The 23695-nt window shown below is 45.1% G+C and overlaps 1 protein-coding gene across 2 annotated transcripts in view; it reads right to left on the minus strand.

The window, feature by feature from the left end:
* Positions 1-20029, minus strand: part of TESK2 (testis associated actin remodelling kinase 2) — a 159957-nt gene extending 139928 nt beyond the window's left edge. For both annotated transcript variants that reach the window (XM_030942641.1, XM_010363070.2), the window contains exon 1: positions 19682-20029. The gene's annotated coding sequence lies outside the window, so the exon portion shown is untranslated. The remainder of the gene's footprint in view (positions 1-19681) is intronic.
* Positions 20030-23695: the final 3666 nt, after the last annotated feature.

The raw sequence follows: 23695 nt of genomic DNA on the forward strand, positions 1-23695 counted from the left end.
TTATAGAATACATTTCTGTAAGGTTGACTGAAATTAATGGTCATGCAGCTGGGTGCAATGGCTCATGCCTGTAATCCCAGCCCTTTGGAGGCTGAAGCAGGAGGACAGCTTGAGCCCAGGAGTTCAAGACCAATCTAGTCAACATAGTAAGACCTCGCCTCTTCAAAAAATTTAAAAATTGGCCAGGCATGGTGGTTCCTGTCTGTAATCCCAGCACTTTGGGAGAACAAGGTGGGGCAGATCATGAGGTCAGGAGTTCAAGACCAGCCTGGCCAACATAGTGAAACCCTGTCTCTACTAAAAATACAAAAATTAGCTGGGCACAGTGGCACGCGCCTGTAGTCCCAACTCCTTGGGAGGCTGACGCATGAGAATCGCTTGAACCCAGGAGGCAGAAGTTGCAGTGAGCCGAGATTACACCACTGTACTCCAGCCTGGGCAACAGAGCAAGATTCTGCCTCAAAAAAAAAATTTTTTTTTCATTAGCTGGGCATAATGGCATGACCTGTAGTCCCAGCTACTCAGGGGGCTGAGGTGGGGGATTGCTTAAGCTCAACATGTTGGGACTGCAGTGAGCCCTGATCATGCTACCACACTCCAGCCTGGGCAACAAAGCAAGAACCTGTCTCAAAAAAAAAAAAAAAAAAAAAAAAAAAAAAAAAAAGTCACGCATTACTTTTTTAAAAAAAGATAAAAAGGTTAGAATAACTAAAAATCATTCTTTCCCCTTCCCATCATAGTAGCTCAGACTAGCAGCTACATAAGATAAAATGTATGATATAATGTTAAATAGGAAGATGGATGGGCAGAGAATGTAAAAATTGAATAATCAATGATTGTTAAGTGTGTAACCTTATGCACCAAAGAAAATCAACGATCATGAGTGTGGAAAATTATACACTGAATAAAATTATACCAAATATTTGGTAAAATTAAAAAATTACACCAAAATGATATTATTATTTGGGGGTGAAAGGATTACAACTTATTCTGTACCATTATTCTAAACTTTCTATGTTATACAGCATTGACAATTATAAAAATATCAATTTATTGACGTAATAAATGTAGCATAGTGCACATAATTTCACAATGTATACTGAAACTGGGTCTTTTTTTTTTTTTGAGACAGGATCTTGCTCTGTTGCCCAGGCTGTAGTGTAGTGGCACTATCTCAGCTCACTACAACTTCCGTCTCCCGGGTTCAAGCCATTCTCCTGCCTCTGCCTCTCAAGTAGCTGGGATTACAGGTGTGTACCACCATACCCAGCTAATTTTTGTATCTTTAAGTAGAGATGAGGTTTCGCCATATTGGCCAGGCTGGTCTTGAACTCCTAAAACCTCAAATAATCCACCTGCCTTGGCCTCCCAAAGTACTGGGATTACAGGTGTGAGCTACCATGTCCAGCCCAGATGTCTTAAAACATTCAATTATGAGTGCACAGAAATACAAATACAAAAGACGGCAGGGTACAGTGGCTCACACCTGTAATCCCAGCACTTTGGGAGGCTAAGGTGGGCGTATCACCTGAGGTCAGGAGTTCGAGACTAGTCTGGCCAACATGGTGAAACCGTGTCTCTACCAAAAAAATAAATAAATAAATACAAAAATTAGCCAGGCGTGGTGGCACATGCCTATAATTCCAGCTACCAAGGAGCCTAAGTGAGGCAGGAGAATTGCTTAAACACAGGAGGCAGAGGTTGCGGTGAGCTGAGATCGCGCCACTGCACTCCAGCCTAGGTAAAAGAGTGAGACTCTGTCTCAAAAAAGAAAAAAATAATAAATTAAAAAATCAAATACAAAAGATATAGTCATTAAACTGAATTCATACTAACTGATATATAATAGATGGAATTTCTTTCACTTTCTGATAGAGGTTTGCTTCCTTTAATGTTTTTTCCTGATAAAAGTTCAGGAAAGTAAATTTCAGTTTCAGTTAAGAATGTACTTTGTAATATAGTTAAAGAGCTTTAAAAGGGCTTTCAATGTGATTTTCCTAAACTAGTTGTGAAGTCTCAACAAGGCCAGAACTTTACCATGCTAGGAGAGTTATCCAGTCTTAAGAATCCAAAGCAAGGCCAGGCATGGTGACTCACACCTGTAATCCCAGCACTTTGGGAGGCCAAGGCGGGCAGATCACGAGGTCAGGGGTTTGAGACCAGCCTGGCCAACATGGTGAAACCCTGTCTCTACTAAAAATACAAAAATTTGCCAGGTGTGGTGGCACATGCCTGTAATCCCAGATGCTGTGGATAGGAGAATAGCTTGAACTAGGCAGGAGAATAGCTTAAACCCAGGAGGCGGAGGTTGCAGTGAGAAGAGATCACGCCACTGCCCTCCAGCCTGGGCAACAGAGCAAGGCTGTCTCAAAAAAAAAAAAAAAAAAAAAAGCCGGGCGCGGTGGCTCAAGCCTGTAATCCCAGCACTTTGGGAGGCCAAGACGGGCGGATCACGAGGTCAGGAGATCAAGACCATCCTGGCTAACATGGTGAAACCCCGTCCCTACTAAAAAAAAAAAATACAAAAAACTAGCCGGGCGAGGTGGCGGCCGCCTGTAGTCCCAGCTACTTGGGAGGCTGAGGCAGGAGAATGGCGTGAACCCAGGAGGCGGAGCTTGCAGTGAGCTGAGATCCGGCCACAGCACTCCAGCCCGGGTGACAGAGCGAGACTCCGTCTCTTAAAAAAAAAAAAAGAAAAGAATCCAAAGCAGCCTGGGCAACATAGTGAGACCTCATCTTTACAAAAAATAAAATCAGCCAGGTGTAGTGGCATGCACCTGTCATCCCAGCTATGCGGGAGGCTGAGATGGGAGCACTGCTTGATCCTGGGAGATTGAAACTGCAGTAGTGAACTGTGATCATGCCATTGTACTCCAGCTTAGGTGACAGAGCAAAACCCTGTCTCAAAAAAAAAAAAAAAAAATCCAAAGGAGACAAGCACAAATTTTTATTATAAAAGGTATTTCCACCTAATGCCAATTTTCATAAGTCTTTCATATATATTTTTTTTAACTTGATGCCTTTTTCCTGCATGATATGTATCTTTTTCAGTCCAAAATTCTACTCCTTTTAAGATATAATTTTCTTTAGTAATATTTCTACTATTTCACAGGTATGAAAGATTGGGCTGGACACAGGGGCGCATGCCTGTACTCCTAACACTTTGGGAGGCCGAGGCAGGTGGATCACCTGAGGTCAGGAATTCAAGACCAGCCTGGCCAACATGGTGAAACCCTCTCTCTACTAAAATATAAGAATTAACCGGGCATGATAGCGGGTGCCTGTAATTCCAGCTACTCGGGAGGCTGAGACAAGAGAATTGCTTGAACCCGGGAGACGGCGGTTGCAGTGAGCTGAGATCACACCACTGTACTCCAGCCTGGGCAGCTGAGCAAGACTCCGTCTCAAAAAAAAAAAAAAAGAAAGAAAGATTTCAACTGCATTTCAGACTAGCCAGAAGGAAGCATATTGCAACCTATAACTGTTCACACAATACAGGTGACAGTTAAAAAACTTCAGTGGTATCTGTTGCTTATAAAATTCTTTAGCCTGGCATTCATAGACTCTGCTCCACTATAATTAGCCTAATTATTATTCCCCACACTTAACGTAGCTTTCTGATGTAGTGTTGACTTCCTGCCTCAGCTCATATGATGTTCACGTCATTCTAGCTCTTGTAGTAATCTGACTATACTACTTACTCGGCACTCAATTAATGTCTTTTTGGTCTTCCTAGCTCCACTCTCACACCTTTTCCAATCTGTTTCACCAGGCTAAGTAAACTTCTGAGAATCATTCATGTGTCACACAAAAGTTCTGCCTCATTTGACCCCTACCCACATCACCAATCTATCTCCATTCCTCTATCCACAGCTACGATCTACTCCAAACATAGAGAACTGCTATATTTGTAGAGCCCTGCTCACATTTCAATATCTATGCATGTAATATTCTTTCTCCCTGGTGTGTTCTTCCCAGATCCTTCCACATGACTCTCTCAGTAATCATCTCATGTGGGAGGTGTTCTCTGACCCCTCAATCTCGTTTTCTATGCTTTGATATCACCTGGCACAAGTCTTAGTTATTACAGTCATCATATAGTATTTTAATTGTTGCTTATCATCTCTTTCACTGCACTATGAGCTTCATAAGGGTTTGGACTCAAACTTACCTTCAAACTATGGCAATACAAAGTGTAATACTAACAATACTAAGTCAAAATGTACAGTGGGGAAAAAAATAAATAAATAGGACATCAAGATTCCACATTTTCAATGTAAAAAACATACTCATTCTTTCATCCACTCAGCCAACATATATTTATTTAGCACTTCTTACGGGCCAGGCACTATGCCAAATCCTAGAGAGGTGGTGATGACAATATAGACATACACAGACAAATAATTCTGAGAGGATACAGTCCAAAATGTTAACAATAGTTGTTAACTTTTTTTTTTTTTTTTGAGACAGAGTCTCACTCTATGGCCTGCTCAGGCTGGAGAGCAGTGGCATGATCTCAGCTCACTGCAACCTCTGCCTCCTGGGTTCAAGCGATTCTCCGGCCTCAGCCTCCTGAGTAGCTAGGATTACAGGTGCACACCACCATGCCCAGCTAATTGTTGTATTTTTAGTAGAGACAGGGTTTCACCATGTTGGCCAGGCTGGTCTCAAATTCCTGACCTCACATAATCCGCCTGTCTCAGCCTCCCAAAGTGCTGAGATGACAGGGGTGAGCAACCATACCCAGCCTGTTTTTAACTTTTTGAATCATGGGCAAATTATGAATAATGTATATCTTCTCCTTTAAAATCTTCTCTATTTTCCAATTCTTCCTTAATGAATATGCATTACTTTTATAATCGCCAAAAAATTTTTAACATTCTTCCAAAATACAAATTCCTACCAAATAGTAGCAATACAAAACCCAAAGTAAATACTATGCAATGTGAAAGTGAAACAAATGTTGAGAACATTCAGTCAGATTCTAGTTACACCTAATACAAAGAATAAGGAGAATAAAGAATAAAAAAAAAAACTTTATGATTTCCACAGTGAAATCATTGTGGAAGTCATTGTGAAGAAGATTCCGTGCAATTGTCCAAGGAAAACACTGACCACAGATCAATACCATCCTAGTTTTCCATACTGCAGAAAGAAAAAAAAATTTTTTTTTTTTTTTTTTTTTTGAGACAGAGTTTTTGCTTTTGCTGCCCAGGTTGGAGTGCAATGGCTCAATCTAAACTCACTGCAACCTCCACCTCCTGTGTTCAAGCAATTCTCCTGCCCTACCCTCCCAAGCAGCTGGGATTACAGATATGCACCACGATGCCGGTCCAAAAAAAATTATATTATTCTATTTTATTTAATTGAGGAAGAGAGAGTAGCCTCCATACTTGTTCCAAAGACAAATGAATAATAACACCATATTTAATCTGTATAATTATTTTTAGTTTACAGTTCACAGAGCACTTTGACCTTCACAATAATTGTTTTCTTGTTCCCATTCGATAGATTAAAAAATAAAGGACTGAAATGCAGAAGGCCCTTCTTTTTTTTATTTTTATTTATTTATTTATTTATTTTTTTTTGAGATGGAGTCTCACTCTGTTGCCCAGGCCAGAGTGCAGTGGCGAGATTGGCTCACTGCAACCTCTGCCTCCCAGGTTCAAGCAATTCTCCTGTCTCAGCCTCCCAAGTAGCTGGAACTATATGCACATGCCACCACACCCGGCTAATTTTTGTATTTTTAGTAGAGATGTGATTTCACCATGTTGTTCAGGCTGGTCTCGAACTCCTGACCTCATGTATCTACCCGCCTCGGCCTCCTAAAGTGCTGGGACTATAGCCGTGAGTCACCACACCCAGCCAGGCTCTTCTATATTTCTTACTCAATATCCAAAAGCTACCAAAAAAAAAAAAAAACTGAGAGTCAGACGTGGTGGCTCACGCCTGTAATCCCAGCACTCTGGGAGGCCGAGGTGGGCAGATTACAAGGTCAGGAGTTCGAGACCAGCCTGGCCAATATGGTGAAACCCATCTCTACTAAAAATATGAAAAAAAGTAGCCGGGCATGGTGGTGGGCACCTGTAATCCAGCTACTTAGGAAGCTGAGGCAGGAGAATTGCTTGAACCCAGGAGGCAGAGGTTGCAGTGAGCCAAGACCACGCCACTGCACTCCAGCCTGGATGACAGAGCAAGACTCCATCTCAAAAGAAAAGAAAAAAAGAAGTCTGTCTATATAAAAATCTAAAACTCCTGCTTGGGAATGAAAGAAGTCAGAAGACAAATATAAAACTGAGGAAAATATCTCCAATACATATCACAGATAAAATATTTATCTTTTTTTTTTTTTTTTTTTTTTTTTTTTTTTTTTTTTTTTTTTTGAGACGGAGTCTCGCTCTGTCTCCCAGGCTGGAGTGCAGTGGCCGGATCTCAGCTCACTACAAGCTCCGCCTCCCGGGTTTACGCCATTCTCCTGCCTCAGCCTCCCGAGCAGCTGGGACCACAGGCGCCCGCCACCTCGCCCGGCTAGTTTTTTGTATTTTTTAGTAGAGACGGGGTTTCACTGTGTTAGCCCGGATGGTCTCGATCTCCTGACCTCGTGATCCACCCGTCTCGGCCTCCCAAAGTGCTGGGATTACAGGCTTGAGCCACCGCGCCCGGCCAAAATATTTATCTTTTTATATAGAGAAATTCCTAAAACTCAATAGGAAAATGACCTATGACTCAACAGAAAAACAGGTTAAATGCTGTTTAAAGGATTTAAACAGCAGTTCACAGAAAAGGAAATATGAGTGACTGCAATATAAAAAGATTGGCCAGGCACAGTGCACACACCTGTAATCTGGGAGGCTGAGGCAGGAGGATCGCTTGAGCCCAGCAGTTCAAGACCACCCTGGGCAACTTAGCGAGACCTTGTCTCTACAAAATTTTTTTTTAAATTAGCCCGGCATGGTGGTGCATGCTTGCAGATCCAGCTATTTAAGAGCCTGAGGTGGGGGGATCCCTTAAGCCCAGGAGGTCAAGGTTGCAGTGAGCTGTGATTAAGCCACTGCATTCCAGCCTGGCCAACAGTGACCCCCTGTCTCAAAAAAAAAAAAAATGTGTGTGTGTGTGTGTGTGTGTGTAAAGAAGCTTAACCTTCAGATAATGTTCTTAAAAATTAAAATACTTAGGCCAGGCGCGGTGATTCACGCCTGTAATCCCAGCACTTTGGGAGGCCAAGGCTGGAGGATCACTTAAGGTCAGGAGTTCGACACCAGCCTGGCTAACATGGTGAATCCCCATTTCTACTAAAAATACAAAAAAATTAGCCGGCATGGTGGTGCACACCTGTAATCCCAGCTACTCGGGAGGCTGAGGCAGGAGAATAGTTTGAACCCGGGAGGTGGAGATTGCAGTGAGCCGAGAACGCACCACTGCACTCCAGCTTGGGCAACAAGAGCGAAACTCCATCTCAAAAAAAAAAAAAAAAAAAAAAAAAAAAAAAAGGCCCAGCGTGGTGGCTCATGCCTGTAATCCCAATACTTTGGAAGGCCAAGGTGGGCAGATCACCTGAGCTCAGGAGTTTGAAAACACCCTGGGCAACATGGTGAAACCCCATCTCTACTAAAATACAAAAAATTAGCCAGGCATGGTGGCACATGCCTGTAATCCCACCTACTCAGGAGGCTGAGGCATGAAAACTGCTTGAGCCCCGGAGGCAGAAGCCGCAGTGAGCCAAGATCACACCACTGCACTCCAGCTTGGGCTACAGAGTGAGACTGTCTCAAAAAAAACAAAACAAAACAAAACAAAAAAACAAAAATTTTTTTTAATTAAAATACTCTGAGTTATCATTTCTATCAGATTGGCAAAAATCCAAGTACCATAACACCAAGGCATAATGCTAACAACACTAATCCTGTAGTCAGAGTGCTCAGTTCGAATTTCTGCGACTTAGAGGCTATGGGATATGGGGAAGTCACTTGTATTCTCTATTCATCAAATGTATTCATCTGAAAAAAGGAGATAATAATAGTACCTACCTCAAAGAAATGTTATTAGATTGAATGAGATAATGTGTATAAAGCACTTAGAACAGTACCTGACACATAGTAAGCACTGTGTAGGTATTAGCTATGACATAGCCAATGTTAGTGAGTAAATAGGAAACATAAAACAATCCATAAAGAAGGCAATTTAGCAATATATTTCATAGAAATAAATGCATATATCCTTTTTTTTTTTTTTTTTTTTAAAGACAGGGTCTCGCTGTCTCCCAGGCTGGAATGCAGTGGCGTGATTTCAGCTCACTGCAACCTTTGCCTCTTGGGCTCAAGCAAGCCTCTTACCTCAGCCTCCCTAGTAGGTAGCTGGGACTACCAGTGTGCACCACCATGCTTAGCTAATTTTTAAATTTTTTTGTAGTGACAAGGTCTCACTATATTACCCAGGCTGGTCTTGAACTCCTGGACTCAAGCAATCCTCCTGCATCAGCCTCCCACAGTGCTGAGATTACAAGCATGAGCCATGGCACCCTGCCTATACATCTTTTAACTTTGAAATCTCACTTCTGGCCGGGTGCGGTGGCTCATGTCTGTAATCCCAGCACTTTGGGAGGCTGAGGCGGGCGGATCACGAGGTCAGGAGATGGAGACCATCCTGGCCAACACAGTGAAACCCTGTCTCTACTAAAAAATAGAAAAAATTAGCCGGGCGTGGTGGCAGGCGCCTGTAGTCCCAGCTACTTGGGAGGCTGAGGCAGGAGAATGGCGTGAACCTGGGAGGCGGAGCTTGCAGTGAGCCAAGATCACCCCACTGCACTCCAGCCTGGGCGACAGAGTGAGACTCCATCTCAAAAAAAAAAAAAAAAAAAGGCCGGGCGCGGTGGCTCATGCCTGTAATCCCAGCACTTTGGGAGGCCGAGGCGGGCAGATCACAAGGTCAGGAGATCGAGACCACGGTGAAACCCCGTCTCTACCAAAAATACAAAAAACAATTAGCCGGGCGCGGTAGTGGGCACTTGTAGTCCCAGCTACTCGGGAGGCTGAGGCAGGAGAATGGCGTGAACCCGGGAGGCGAAGCTTGCAGCGAGCCGAGATCGCGCCACTGCACTCCAGCCTGCGGGACACAGCGAGACTCCGTCTCAAAAAAAAAAAAAAAAAAAAAAAAAAAAAAAAAAACCAGAAATCTCACTTCTGCCGAGCGCAGTGGCTTACAGCTGTAATCCCAGCACTTTGGGAGGCCGTGGTAGGCGGATCACGAGGTCAGGAGTTCAAGACCAGCCTGGCCAATATGGTGAAACCCCATCTCTACTAAAAATACAAAAATTAGGTGGGCGTAGTGGCACGCGCCTGTAGTCCCAGCTACTTCAGAGGCTGAGGCAGAAGAATTGCTTGAACCTAGGAGGTGGAGGTTGCCGTGAGCCGAGATTGCACCACTGCACTCCAGCGTGGGCAACAGAGCAAAACTCTATCTCCAAAAAAACAAAAAAAGAAATCTCACTTCTGTGAATTTATCCCACAAATATCCTTGCACACATATAAAATGACATGTTCAAAGGTCCTTTTTACAGTATTGTTTATAATATCAAAACGCTGAAAACATAAATGTCCATTATAAGGAATTAGTTAAATAAATTATGATACATCCAATCAATGGAATACTATGCAGGTGATTAAAAAGAGAATAATAATAATAATAATGAATAAATAAATAATATATATAGGCCACAGAGACTCACGGCTGTAATCCCAACACATTGGGAGGCCGAGGTGGGTGGATCACCTGAGGTCACGAGTTCGAAACTAGCCTAGCCAAAATGATTAAACCCCACCTTTATTAAAAATACAAAAATTAGCCAGGCGTGGTGGCACACGCCTGTAATCCCAGCTACTCAGGAGGCTGAGGCAGGAGAATCGCTTGAACCCAGGAGACAGAAATTGCAGCAAGCCGAGATTGCGCCACTGCACTCTAGCCTGGGTGATGAAGTGAGCCTCTGTCTCAAAAAAACAATAATATTAATATATATAACCAAAAAAAGAATGAGGAAGCTCTCCATATACTGATCTGGAAAGGTCTCTAAGACAGATAAAGTAAATAAGCAAGATTGGGGGTGGGAAGTGCAGACTAGTGGGGAACCATGGGCAACTTTACATGAAAAGTGGGAAAAACAGGATTATACAATTGATCCTTGAACAACATGGGTTTGAACCATATGCGTCCACTCATGCGCTGTAGTTATTTACAAGTGTGATCATAGCACACTATGGTCTCAAACTCCGGGTCTCGAGTAATCCTCCCACATCAGCCTCTGGAGTAGCTGAAACTACAGGCAAAACTGTATTACATACAGATTTTTTTCAACAAATATATTTTTTAAATTTTTGGAGATGTGTAACACTTTGAAAAAACTCACAAACAAAACACCTAGCCTAGAAATATCAAAAATAAATTAAGAAAACATTAGGTATGCCACGAATGCAGAAAATATATGTAGATACTAATCTATTTTATAATTTACTATAAAATATACACAAATCTATTATAAAAAGTTAAAATTTATAAAAACTTATGCACACAAATACAAACCATACATGGTACCATTCATAGTCAACAGTAAACAAACGGAAAGATGCAGTATTAAATCGTAACTACATAAAGTTAACTGTAGTACATACTGTACTTCTGTAATAATTCTGGAGCCACTTCCTGTTGCTGTTTCACTGAGCAAGTGTTGTGAGTATCCCTTAAAATGCTGTGTGATGCTAATCATCTCCACGTGAGCAGTTCCTTCCTCCAGTAAAAAGTGTCACAGTAAAAAGTGATCTCTCAAAGTTCATGTGTATTTTTCATCATGCTTAGTGCAATACTGTAAACCCTGAATAACACCATGAGATCCATACCAAGTGTCGCTAATGCTGGAAGTGCTCTCAAGACACAGAAAAGTCATGACATTACAAGAAAAAGTTGGCCAGGCATGGTGGCTCACACTTATAATCTCAGCACTTTGGGAGGCTGAGGCAGGAGGATTGCTTGAGCCCAGGAGTTTGAGACCAGCCATGGTAACATAGTGAGACCATGCCTCTACAAAAAAATAAAAATTATCCTGGAGTGGTGACACACACCTGTAGTCCCAGCTACTGAGATGGGAGGATGGCTTGAGCCTGGGAGGAAGAGGCCATAGTAAGCTATGATCAGACCACTGCACTCCAGCCTGGGCAACGGCCCCTGCCTCAAAAAAATAAATAAATAAAAATTTGAATTGCGTGATGTGTACCACAGATTGAAATCTGCAGCAGTAGTGGTCAGCCACTTTAAAAAAAAAAAAAAAAAGGAAATTCATGAAGCCAGGCTATGCAATGCCAACAGCAGCAGCGGTTAAGTTTTGGGGGAGGTCAAAAATTATACCTGGGGCCAGGCATGGTTGCTCCGGCCTGTAATCCAGGCATGCTGGGAGGCCGAGGCGGGTGGATCACCTGAGGTCAGGAGTTTGAAACCAGCCTGGCCAACATGGTGAAACCCTGTCTCTACTAAAAATACAAAAATTGGCCGGGCGCGGTGGCTCAAGCCTGTTAATCCCAGCACTTTGGGAGGCCGGGATGGGCGGATCACGAGGTCAGGAGATGGAGACCATCCTGGCTAACACGGTGAAACCCCGTCTCTACTAAAAAAAAATACAAAAAAAAAAAAAACTAGCCAGGCGAGGTGGTGGGCGCCTGTAGTCCTAGCTACTCAGAGGCTGAGGCAGGAGAATGGCATAAACCCAGGAGGCAGAGCTTGCAGTGAGCTGAGATCCGGCCACTGCACTCCAACCTGGGCGACAGAGTGAGACTCCGTCTCAAAAAAAAAAAAAATACAAAAATTAGCTGGGCGTGGTGGCGGGCCCCTGTAATCCCAGCTACTCGGGAGTCTGAGGCAGGAGAATTGCTTGAACCCAGGAGGTGGAGGTTGCAGTGAGCTGAGATCGCATCATTGCACTCCAGTTTGGGTAAGAACAAAACTCCATTTCAAAAAAAAAAAAAAAGGAAATTAAAGAAGCCAGGCTATGCAACACCAACAACAGCAGTAGTTAAGTTTTGCCGGGAGGGGGCGGCGGAGGGGGGTCAAAAATTATACTTGGGGCCAAGGCACAGTGGCTCATGCCAGTAATTCCAGCACTTTGGGAGGCACTAAAATGGGAGGATTGTTGATGCCCGGGAGTTTGAGACCAGCCTAGGCAACATAGGGAGGCCCTGTCTCTACAAAAAATAAAATTAGCCAGGCATGGTGGCATGCACCTGTGGTCCCAGCTACTCATTCAGGAGGCTAAAAGGGGAGGATCACTTGAGTCTACGAAGTTGAGTCTGCAGTGAGCCATGATCCTGCCACTGCACTCCAGCCTGCGCAACAGCAAGAGATTCTGTCTCAAAAAAAAAAAAAAAAAAAATTATACCTGGATTTTCTACTGCACAGGGGTTGGCTTCCCAACTCCTGTTTTGTTCAAGGGCCAACTGTATATTCTTTTTTTATTCTTCTTTTTTCTTTTTTTTTTTTTTTTTTGAGATGGAGTCTCCTTCTTGTCGCCTAAGCTGGAGTACAGTGGTGGGCAATCTCAGCTCACTGCAACCTCTGCCTCCCAGGTTCAAGTGACTGTCCTACCTCGGCCTCCCGAGTAACTGAGATTACAGGCACCTGCCACCACACCTGGCTAATTTTTGTATTTTTAGTAGAGACGGGGTTTCACTGTGTTGGCCAGGCTGGTCTCAAACTCCTGACCTCAGGTGACCCACCAGCCTCCACCGCCCAAAGTGATGGAGTTACAGGCATCAGCCATGACGCCCAGCCATATATTCTTATTTGTAAGCATTTGCCTAAAGAAAGTCTAAAAGAGGCTGGGTGCGGTAACTCATGCCTATAATCCCAGCACTTCGGGAGGCTGAGGCGGGCAGATCACTTGAGGTCAGGGGTTCAAGTCTAGCCTGGCCAACACGGTGAAACCACGTTGTCTACTAAAAATAAAAAAAATTAGCCGGAGCCGGCGCGGTGGCTCAAGCCTGTAATTTCAGCACTTTGGAAGGCCGAGCCGGGTGGATCACCTGAGGTCAGGAGTTTGAGACCAGTCTGACCAACATGGTGAAACCCTATCTGTACTAAAAATACAAACATTAGCAGGGCGTAGTGGCAGGTGCCTGTAATCCCAGCTATTCAGGAGGCTGAGGCTGGAGAATAGCTTGAACCCGGGAGGTGGAAGTTGCAAGAGCCGAGATGGCGCCACTGCACACCAGCCTGGGCTACAGAGTGAGACTCCATCTCAAAAAAAAAAAAAAAAAAAGGCCGGGCGCGGTGGCTCAAGCCTGTAATCCCAGCACTTTGGGAGGCCGAGACGGGCGGATCACGAGGTCAGGAGATCGAGACCATCCTGGCTAACACTGTGAAACCCCGTCTCTACTAAAAAATACAGAAAACTAGCCGGGCGAGGTGGCGGGCGCCTGTAGTCCCAGCTACTCGGGATGCTGAGGCAGGAGAATGGCGTAAAACCCGGGAGGCGGAGCTTGCAGTGAGCTGAGATCCGGCCACTGCACTCCAGCCTGGGCGACAGAGCAAGACTCTGTCTCAAAAAAAAAAAAAAAAAATCTAAAAGAATATAAAGAGACTACTCAAAGTGTTTAGGAGAGGGCGTGGAACCAGGTTAATAAGGAACAGGGATGGGAGGAAGACTTTTCACTGTTTTTTGTTTTTTGAGACGAAGTCTCTCTCTCTGTTCCCCAGGCTGCAGTGCGGTGATGTGATCTCAGCTCACTGTAAGCTCCGCCTCCCAGGTTCACGCCATTCTCCTGCCTCTGCTTCCTGAGTAGCTGGGACTACAGGCGCCCGCCACCACAACCGGCTAATTTTTTGTATTTTTGGTAGAGAAGGGTTTGACCCTGTTAGCCAGAATGGTCTAGATCGCTGGTCTTCGTGATCCGCCCGCCTCGGCCTCCCAAAGTGCTGGGATTACAGGCATGAGCCACCACGCCCGGCCGACTTTTCACTGTTATATAAATTTGTTTATTTTATTTATTTATTTATTTATTTATTTATTTATTTATTTATTTTTGAGAAGGAGTCTCACTCTGTCGCCTAGACTGCAGTACAGTGGCGTGATATTTGTTCACTGCAACCTCCACCTCCAGGGTACAAGCGATTCTCCTGTCTCAGCCTCCCAAGTAGCTGAGATAGCAGGCGCATGCCACCTCACCCGGCTAATGTTTCATATTTTAAGTAGAGAGGGTGTTTCACCATTTTGGCCAGGCTGGTCTCAAACTCCTGACCTCAAGTGATCCACCTGCCTCAGCCTCCCAAAGTGCTGGGATTACAGGCATGAGCCACAGCACCCAGCCCTAAATTTATATATTAAAAAATGTTTACATTTAATAACCAGTTGAATGTATTATCTATTCAAAGATTAAATGTGTCTTTAAAAAAGAAACTAAAGCTCACAAAAGATAAGTAACTTGTCTTTGTATTAACCATCATATAGTTAATAACAATAGAGTTGAATACGACTAAGATTTTCCTAATGTTCCTTTCCTTTTATCACACTGTCTTTTGGAAATTTTCAGGAATGGAAGACATAAAACTTATTACAAGCAGGCTTTTCTCTGAAACAGCCACTGCCTCTGATTGTTCAGGGAAAATAACATTAGTGAGACTACACTGAAGTCATCTCCATATGATGACTTGGTAAATAGTATAATAGCCATTGTTGGGTCAAAACATTCACCATCACCCACACAATACAATGTAATAATTGGGCTTCATCTACCAGAAGGAGATGAAATTCCCATAAATGCCCTTATCATAGGTTTCAAATTCCAACACTACATTCTTTTTGCAAAACAAAATGAAATGTATGACACTAAGAATATATCTGTAAATACTTTTATACAGGGAAGAAAGCATAAAAGCAAGTCAGTTTTCTCCTCAAAATAAGTTCAGGATAAGCACATGTAATGTGCAATTTTATTTTTACAATTAACTAAAACTGTTTGAGACCAGCCTGGCCAACATGGTGAAACCCCATCTCTACAAAAAATACAAAAATTAGCCCTGCTTGGTGGCCCTGGCCTGTAATCCCAGCTACTCAGGAGGCTGAGGGGCAGGAGAATCATGTGAACCTGGGAAGCAGAGCTTGCAGTGAGCCGAGATCTCACCACTGCACTCCAGCCTGGGCGACAGAGCAAGACTCCATTAAAAAACACACACACACACACAATTAACTAAAACCATAAAAAAAAATGTTACTGAGGATCCTGAGGTAGAGAGTCCCTAGCCTCCCAGCACACACATACATATATATACTTTTTTTTTTTTTTTTTTTTTTTGAGACAGAGTTTTGCTCTTGTTGCCCAGGCTGGAGTGCAGTGGCACGACCTCGGCTAACCACAACCTCCACCTCCCAGGTTCAAGCAATTCTCCTGCCTCAGCCTCCCAAGTAGCTAGGATTACACACAGGCGCCACCACACCCGGCTAATTTTTTTATTTTTTAGTAGAGACGGAATTTCTCCGTGTTGGTCAGGGTGGTCTTGAACTCCCGACCTCAGGTGATCCACCCGCCTCAGCCTCTCAAAGTGGTGGGATTACAGGCGTGAGCCACTACACCCAGCCAGCACATATATTTTAAACAGAATCAAAGCCCATCATATGTAGAGCTTACAAAGGAATTTTTATGTTTGAGGGTCTATCCCAAACATATATCTGTAAGAGAGAATAACACATCATACATCCAGGGCATCTAGTATCTGGGGATATCACCATTAATTCATATACAAACATCTGTACCATTTGGTACTACTTTTCAACAAGTGCCAAAGAACCACCAATCCAACTCTGGGTCCCTCCTTGGTGAGCAGGCTCATCTGCAGGACTTACTGTCTCCTCTGCTCAATCTCCTGCTATCATGCTGGACAACTGTGACATTGATATAGATGACATATTCAACACAGCCCCTTAATCTCCCACTACTTCAATAACCTACACCTCCATTCCTTTTTTTTTTTTTTTTTTTTTTTTTTGAGATGGAAGTCTCACTCTTTCGCCCAGGCCGGACTGCAGTGGCACTATCTCGGCTCACTGCAAGCTCTGCCTCCCGGATTCACGCCATTCTACTGCTTCAGCCTCCCAAGTAGCTGGGACTACAGGTGCCCACAAACACACCCGGCTAATTTTTTTTTTTTTTTTTTGAGACGGAGTCTCACTCTGTCGCCCAGGCTGGAGTGCAGTGGCGCGATCTCGGCTCACTGCAAGCTCCACCTCCTGGGTTCATGTCATTCTCCTGCCTCAGCCTCCCGAGTAGCTGGGACTACAGGCGCCTGCCACCATGCCCGGCTAATTTTTTGTATTTTTAGTAGAGACAGGGTTTCACAGTGTTAGCCAGAATGGTCTTGATCTCCTGACCTCGTGATCCGCCCGCCTCGGCCTCCCAAAGTGCTGGGATTACAGGCGTGAGCCACCGTGCCTGGCCCAGCTAATTTTTTATGTTTTTAGTAGAGACGGGGTTTCACCATGTTAGCCAGGATGGTCTCGATCTCCTGACCTCGTGATCCACCTGCATCGGCCTCCCAAAGTGCCGGGATTATAGGTGTGAGCCACCACGCCTGACCTCCTCCGTTCCCTTTCAACAGCATTGAGACAGTTAAGCCAGTTTTTGTCTTTACCTTGAAATAATGAACTCTGAGCTGTCCAATTATAGATTTCTTACAAAATCTGGTCTTCAACCACGTTTATGATTGTCTTTTTATTCTCTAAGTACACCAGCCTCCCTACAGATTTTGCTTCTTATCACTCCCAGCTTGGTCCCTTGGAATCAAACATATCTCCTACACTATCAACAGCAGTGTAAAGTTGCTTCCCATTTTATCTTTCTGTCCTACAAGTTTCAATTTTGAATCAATCCAACCATCTTTTCTGTCCTATTATTCTTAGGCTGTTGAATAAAGTGTAAAATCCATGCTACTGGGCCCATTACAAATATATTATTTCTAAGTAGCGGGACCCTCAATGTGGTCAACAATCTTTTAGCTCCTGAGTTTCTTTTGCTTCCCCCCCGCCCCCGCTCGCTGGAGTGCAGTGGCACAATCTCGACTCACCGCAACCTCAGCCTCCAGGAACATAAAGATTCTGACTCAAGTCAGAAACTCACCATAGTGTCTTCAGTCTCCAAACTGACTTCTCCACAGATAAGTGATCACATCAATAAGGCCATCTGTCAAACTCCCTCACTTTCCTTCCCTTCTACCACATCATTATCCGTCTTCACTTCTATCCTTTTGATGTCAAAGGACGAAATGCCTGACTGACATATTTCCTAGATAAACTTTCCCCTCACTTACAGAACTGTTCACCTGTACTGAAAAGAAAAACACACATGTGCCATAATGGAAAGAACACAGGTTTCAGAACCTGACATACCTGCTCAAATCCTTGTCCACAGTATTCTCAACTGTAAAAGAGGGACACTGCCTGACATCTTAACCACAGGCTGTTATGATCTATAAAGCATCTTTATGTTCCTGGCATATAGTATATTCTCAATAAAAATGAGTTTCACTAGAACCAGCTCTCCTTCACAGCCAAACTCTGGAGAATAATTTTACTCATTTCTTCCTCAATCCATCATGATCTCACTACTGCCTTCTTTGCCATCCCCACCCTACCAAAACTGCATTTCAGAGGAAACAAGTGACCTCCTGATTGCTAAATTCAGGGCAGGCCGGGCATGATGGCTCATGCCTGTAACCCCAGCTCTTTGGGAGGCCAGGGAAGGCAGATAGCTTTGAGCTCAGGAGTTCAAGACCAGCCTGGGCAATACAGAGAAACCTCGTCTCTACAAAAAAATACAAAAAATTATCTGGGTTGGTGGCTCCTGCCTGTGATGCCAGCTACTCAGAAGACTGAGGTGGGAGGATCTGAGATTGCACCACTGCACTCCAGCCTGGGCGACAGAGTGAGACCCTGCTACCAAAGAAAAAAAAAAAGCTGCTTAATTCTCATTCAGCTGGACCTCGGGAGCACATGACATTGACAGTCATCCCTCTCCCTTCTTGAAATCCTTTCTTTGGCTCCTATTATAATGCTGTTATGTTCTAGTTCTTGTCCCATTCCTTTAATCTCTGTTTTTCAGTGTCTATTACCTTTCAAACAATGATGCTCCTTCTGGTCCACAGCTCTTCTCATCTTTCAGTATTACCATTCCAAATACTAAGGCATACAAATATCCCCCATATATTCTCTTGACCCTCAAAATTTACGTATCCAGCTCCAAGCTTTCTCCCAATTTTCAGACCCAAATTTCCAGCTACCCACAGTGATATAAAAACACCTCAAACTCGGCTGGGAGCAGTGGCTCACGCCTGTAATCCCAGCACTGTGGGAGGCCGAGGTGGGCGGATCACCTGAGGTCAGACTTTTGAGACCAGCCTAGCCAAAGTGGGGAAATCCCGTCTCTGCTAAAAATACAAAAATTAGTCGGGTGTGGTGGCGCATGCCTGTAATCCCAGCTACTCAGTAGTCTGAAGCAGGAGAATCGCGTGAACCTGGGAGGAGGAGGTTGCAGTGAGCTGAGATCGCGCCACTGCAGTCCAGCCTGGGTGACAGAACGAGACTTCGTTAGAAAAAAAAAAAAAAAAAAAAAAAAAAACCCTGAAACTTAACTTGTTCAAAACCAAGTTCATTACCTTCCCTCAAAATTGCTTCTTTATGCTCCCTATTTCAGACGAGATCAGGCGCGTTGAGGGTGGTATGACCAGAGACTATGTTCCCTATTTCAATTAACACTACCGATTCACACCATCAGCCATGTCAGAAACGTCCTACTATTCCTCTCAACTCTATTTTGAAACCTCTTGGAATTTCGTGCCATTCCCTCCCGCCTAGATGAGCACACTCGTTTTCTGCCTACCTGGCCTTTCCGCCTGCACACGGTCTTCACTTTCAATCCTTCCTCTATATTTTCACCAGAGATAATGCAATCATACCAAGCTTCTGCTTACCAAACCTTCAACGGCTCCCCATGCCTGCAGCATAAAGTCCAAATTCCTCAGCAAGTTCTTCTCAGAGGTATACAATTTAAAGATTTTTAAATTACACAAACCTGGGTTGCACTTGTAGCGAAATCTGAACACTGGCTTAGTCCAGTCTTCATAGTGAAGAGTAAAAAGCAGAGAGGGGAAAGGAAGGGAGATGATGACAAGGGAGGAAAGAGGAGGGGGAAGCCAGTAGGGTCTGAGGGGAGGGAACTGTTTTCCCGGGTAGAGGTAAACGTTTCCGAGGGAAGAGTGTGTCGGAGGGAAGTCAAGTGAAGGAACCCAGAACTCTGAGGCCGGAGCGGGTATGCGAGCAGGGAGGCGCTCAGTGGGGAGCTGGAAGTCCCTGAAACAAGAGTTTTCCGAGAAAACGAAAGATCCCTAATGCGAGCGAGGTAACTTCTAATGGGTTCCCAGGTTCTAAGGGGGAGCAGACGTGGCGGGGAGCCTGAGGGAAGTGAGAAGGAAAGGGGAAAGCGGCCGAGAAGGGAACGTCCGCCGCCGCTAAGAGGGGGACCTCTAGGAAGCCGAGGGGTCCGGTCGGGTACGGAGGGGCGCAGGCGCCTCTGCTCCGGGGCAGAGGAGATGGAGCGGCCGCGCGCGCGGGCCGGGCAGGATGCCCGGGTTTGTGTCCCCCGTCCTCTCTTCACGTTACCTGAGGCAGGACTGAGCAGCCAGAGGGGTGCCTGCGCGTGCGAGAGGAGGAGACGCCGGCAAAGAGGGAACATAGTAACCCTCACAGCTCGTTGGTGGCAGCGGCTCCTTAGCCTGCGGAGGCGGTGGGAGCCCCTAGCGCAGAAGCCGGCGACTCAGCTGGGCTAGTGGCGGCGGAGAACGAGGAGACCACTGCCATGGCCCCACAGTCGGGGCCGCTCCCCCCGCCTGTTTGGCGGGGCCAGGAGGACAATCCGACCAGCGAAACCAAGAGGGCAGCTGGTAACGCTACTGAGCTCCCGGGCAGCGAGAGACTGAAACGCCTACCCCCGCCCAGCAGGGGGGCTGGCGGGGGGGGGTGGGTCTCTATTGACCACGCCCCTCCCCCAAGTCCTCCCTCAGAGTAGCCAATCAACCGTCAACTCCTGATAAACGAGCTAGTGGGATTACCCAATTAGCGCTAGGAATGCCACGTGGTATGAGGGTGGGCACAATGGGCGTCCAGAAAAGCCAATCAACAGCCGTAGGCGCCAACTCCGGAGGAAGAAAGGAACCAATAGGAAGGAAGTCGAGGTAAAAACAGAAGGAGCAGTGTGTGGGGAAAGGCGGAACAGAGGAGGAGAGAATACACCTGGGGGAAACCCAAGTCCAGGAGCCTCTTAGAGGGCGGGGCAGTAAACACAAGATGGACCAATAAAAATGTTAAACACAGAAATGATTGGTAATTGATAAAGCCAATTGAAAATGGACTAGACTGGCGCGGCTTTCGGGTTGGTCAAGGTATAGCTGAGTAAGGAAAAGCGGTAAGAATGCGGCGTCCCACAGGGTCTCAGTATAGTGAGGAGGAAAAAATATATAAATAATAGCGACTTGAAATAGTAAGAGCAATCAGTAGAGCTAAAAAAATGCTAGGGAAGAAATTAATCAGGACTATGAGATTCGGTTAAGTGAAGGCTTAGAGGAGGTAACACTTCAGCTAGCTTGAAAACAGATTTTGAAAGAAAGCTGGTGGGGAATAAGTTGGGATTTTTTGTTTGTTCTGTGGGTTTTTTTTTTTTTTTTTTTTTTTTTTTTGGAAGGGTCTCACTCTGCCGCCCAGGATGGAGTGCAGTGGCGCGATCATGGCTCACTTGCAGCCTCAAACTCCTGTACTGAGGTGATCCTCCCAACTCAGCCTCCCTGGGTAGCTGGGACTACAAGGGCACGCCAGCATGCCCGACTAATTTTTTGTATATTTTATAGAGACGGGGTTTGCCATGTTGTCCAGGCTGGTCTGTAACTCCTGGACTCAAGTGATCTGTCCACGTCGGCCTCCCAAAGTGCAGGGATTACAGGCGTGAGCTACTGCTCCCAGCTAAGAATTCTGCCCGCTGTTCAAGGCACATATTTATTCTCTCTTTGCACGTGCCTGGACATCAGGAGCTCATAATCTCATGCCTGAAGAGACTGGAACAGAAAGAGGGCAAGAGCAAGCAGTATGGGCCTTACTGTATTAAAACTCCCAGGGGTTAGAGACCCCTTCTCAGACATCTTAAGACTTCCATCCTCCTGGAAGAGTATAGGTGGTATGCATTCCTGGTGGCAATAAAGTTTAAGAAATATGGCCAGGGCCAGGAGCAGTGGCTCACGCCTGTAATCCCACCACTTTGGGAGGCCGAGGCAGGGGGATCAAGAGGTCAGAAGATCAAGACCATCCTGGCCAACATGGTGAAACCTCGTCTCTACCAAAAATACGAAAATTAGCCGGGTGTAGTGGCGTGCGCCTGTAGCCCCAGCTACTCAGGAGGATGAGGCAGGAGAATCGCTTGAGCCCGGGAAGCGGAAGTTGCAGTGAGCCGAGATCGCACTACTGCATTCCAGCCTGGGCGACAGAACAAGTCTCCCTCTAAAAAAAGAAAGAAAGAAAGAAAAGAAAGAAAGAAAGAAAGGAAAGAAAGGAAAGAAAGGAAAGAAAGGAAAGAAAGGAAAGAAAGGAAAGAAAGGAAAGAAAGGAAAGAAAGAAAGATGGCCAGGCATGGTGATTCACTTCTGTAATCCCAGCACCTTGGGAGGCCAAGGTGGATCACTTGAAGCCAGGAGTTCGAGACCAGCCTGGGCAACATAACATGACCCTGTCTGTACAGAAAAAAATATATATAGTCCAGAATGGTGGCATGTACCTGTGGTCCTAGCTACATGGGAGGCTAAGGCCAGAAGATCACCTGAGCCTAGAGGTCAAGGCTACAGTGAGCTGTGGATGGTGACACTGCACTCCAGCCTGGACAACAGAGCAGGACCCTGTCCCAAAAAATATATAAAAATAAAGAAAGAAATGTGGTAGGAGATAATTGGAGAAAGAAGAGGCTGCATGTGGGTTGGGTTTAAATGCCAATATTCAAATTTGTCCTTTTTTATGCTGTGAGCACTATTCTTGAGCAGGACCATAAACTAAACAGGGCAGTGTTTTAGGAAGATTAATTGGTAGCTCACAGGATCTCTGAAGGTAGAAGAGAGATCACCCCAGCCCAGTTCCCCTGACCAAAGGCTTTTTGGTACCATTCTTCTGGCAACAAATCATGTGCTGCCACCTGGTGACAGCTCAAATAACAATTTTCCATATTGCTGTTTAATATTTCTGTTGAGGTTGGGTGTGTGGGCTCAGACCTGTAATCCCAAGGGCTTTGGGAAACTGAGGTAGGAGGATCTCTTGAGCCCAAGGGTTTGAGACCAGCCTGGGCAACATAGTGACACACATCTCTACAAACAAAAATCTTTTTTTAATTAGCTGGGTGTCGTATCACATGCCTGTAGTACTAGCTACTAGGGAAGCTGAGGCAGGAGCATCACTTGAGCCCAGGAGTTCGAGACCAGCCTGGGCAAGATGGTGAAACCCTATCTTTACAAAAAGAACAAAAAATTAGCCGGGTGTGGTGGCGCATGCCTGTGGTCCCAGCTACATGGGAGGCTGAGGTGGGAGGATCACTTGAGCTCGGGAAGTTGAGGCTGCAGTGAGCTGTGATCTCGCCACTGCATTCCGGCCTGGGTAACAGAGTACAACTCCATCTCAAAAGAAAAAAAAAGTGGACCCATGCAGTTCATGTTCCGTGATGTCCAAGTAGTGAAAGGATCAGGATCATGAGTCACAAGGCATTTTTTAATGAAATAGAATAGAAAATACCTGTATATCACTCCTACTAAGGATAAAAATTAAATCATAACATTTTTGTTTCAGTTAATAAATCTACACACATATTTACTAGGTCACAATGTAAATTGTATTTCTTACTGGAAATCACAGCCAAAAAATTCTTAAAGCCACTGTATTAGAGGCAGAGAGAGCGAAAGAAGAGACCAGGGAACAGGCTGCTACAGAAATGCAATCTGGGCTGCTAAGGATGATGTGTGGAGATGCCAAAGAGAGCCTCAAGCAGCAGGAGCTGGGGCTAGGCACGGTAGGAGCTCACACCTGTAATCCGAACACTTTGGGAGCCTGAAGTTGGTGCATCAGTTGCACCATGGCAACATGGTGAAACCCTGTCTCTACAAAAAATATTTAAAACTTAGCCAGGCATGATAGCGTGTGCCTATAGTCCCATATATTATTACTTGGGAGGCTAAGGTGGGAGGATTGCTTTAGCCCAGGAGGCAGAGGCTTCAGTGAGCCAAGATCATGCCACTGCACTCCAGCCTGGGCAACAGAATAAGACCTTGTCTCAAAAAAAAAAAAAAAAATGCCAGAAGCTGGAGATGAGGAAAGGTAGCCTCCTACTGTCCAGATCCAGGTCCCATCAGAATATCTCATCCTCCTTTGCACCCCCTAGCACTACTGCCCCAGCGCAGTGTCCTACCTCATTCTCCTCACCAGAATGGGAGCTCCCATTACTTTTCAAGTTCAACTGAGCTTGCACTCAGAAGGTACAGCTATAGGCTGGGCACGGTGGCTCACAAGTGTAATCCCAGCACTTTGGGAGGTCAAGGCGGGCAGATCACTTGAGGTCAGAAGTTCAAGACCAGACTGGCCAACATAGTGAAACCC

The sequence above is a fragment of the Rhinopithecus roxellana genome, chromosome 12 (assembly GCF_007565055.1).
Source record: "Rhinopithecus roxellana isolate Shanxi Qingling chromosome 12, ASM756505v1, whole genome shotgun sequence".
Taxonomy (NCBI): domain Eukaryota; kingdom Metazoa; phylum Chordata; class Mammalia; order Primates; family Cercopithecidae; genus Rhinopithecus; species Rhinopithecus roxellana.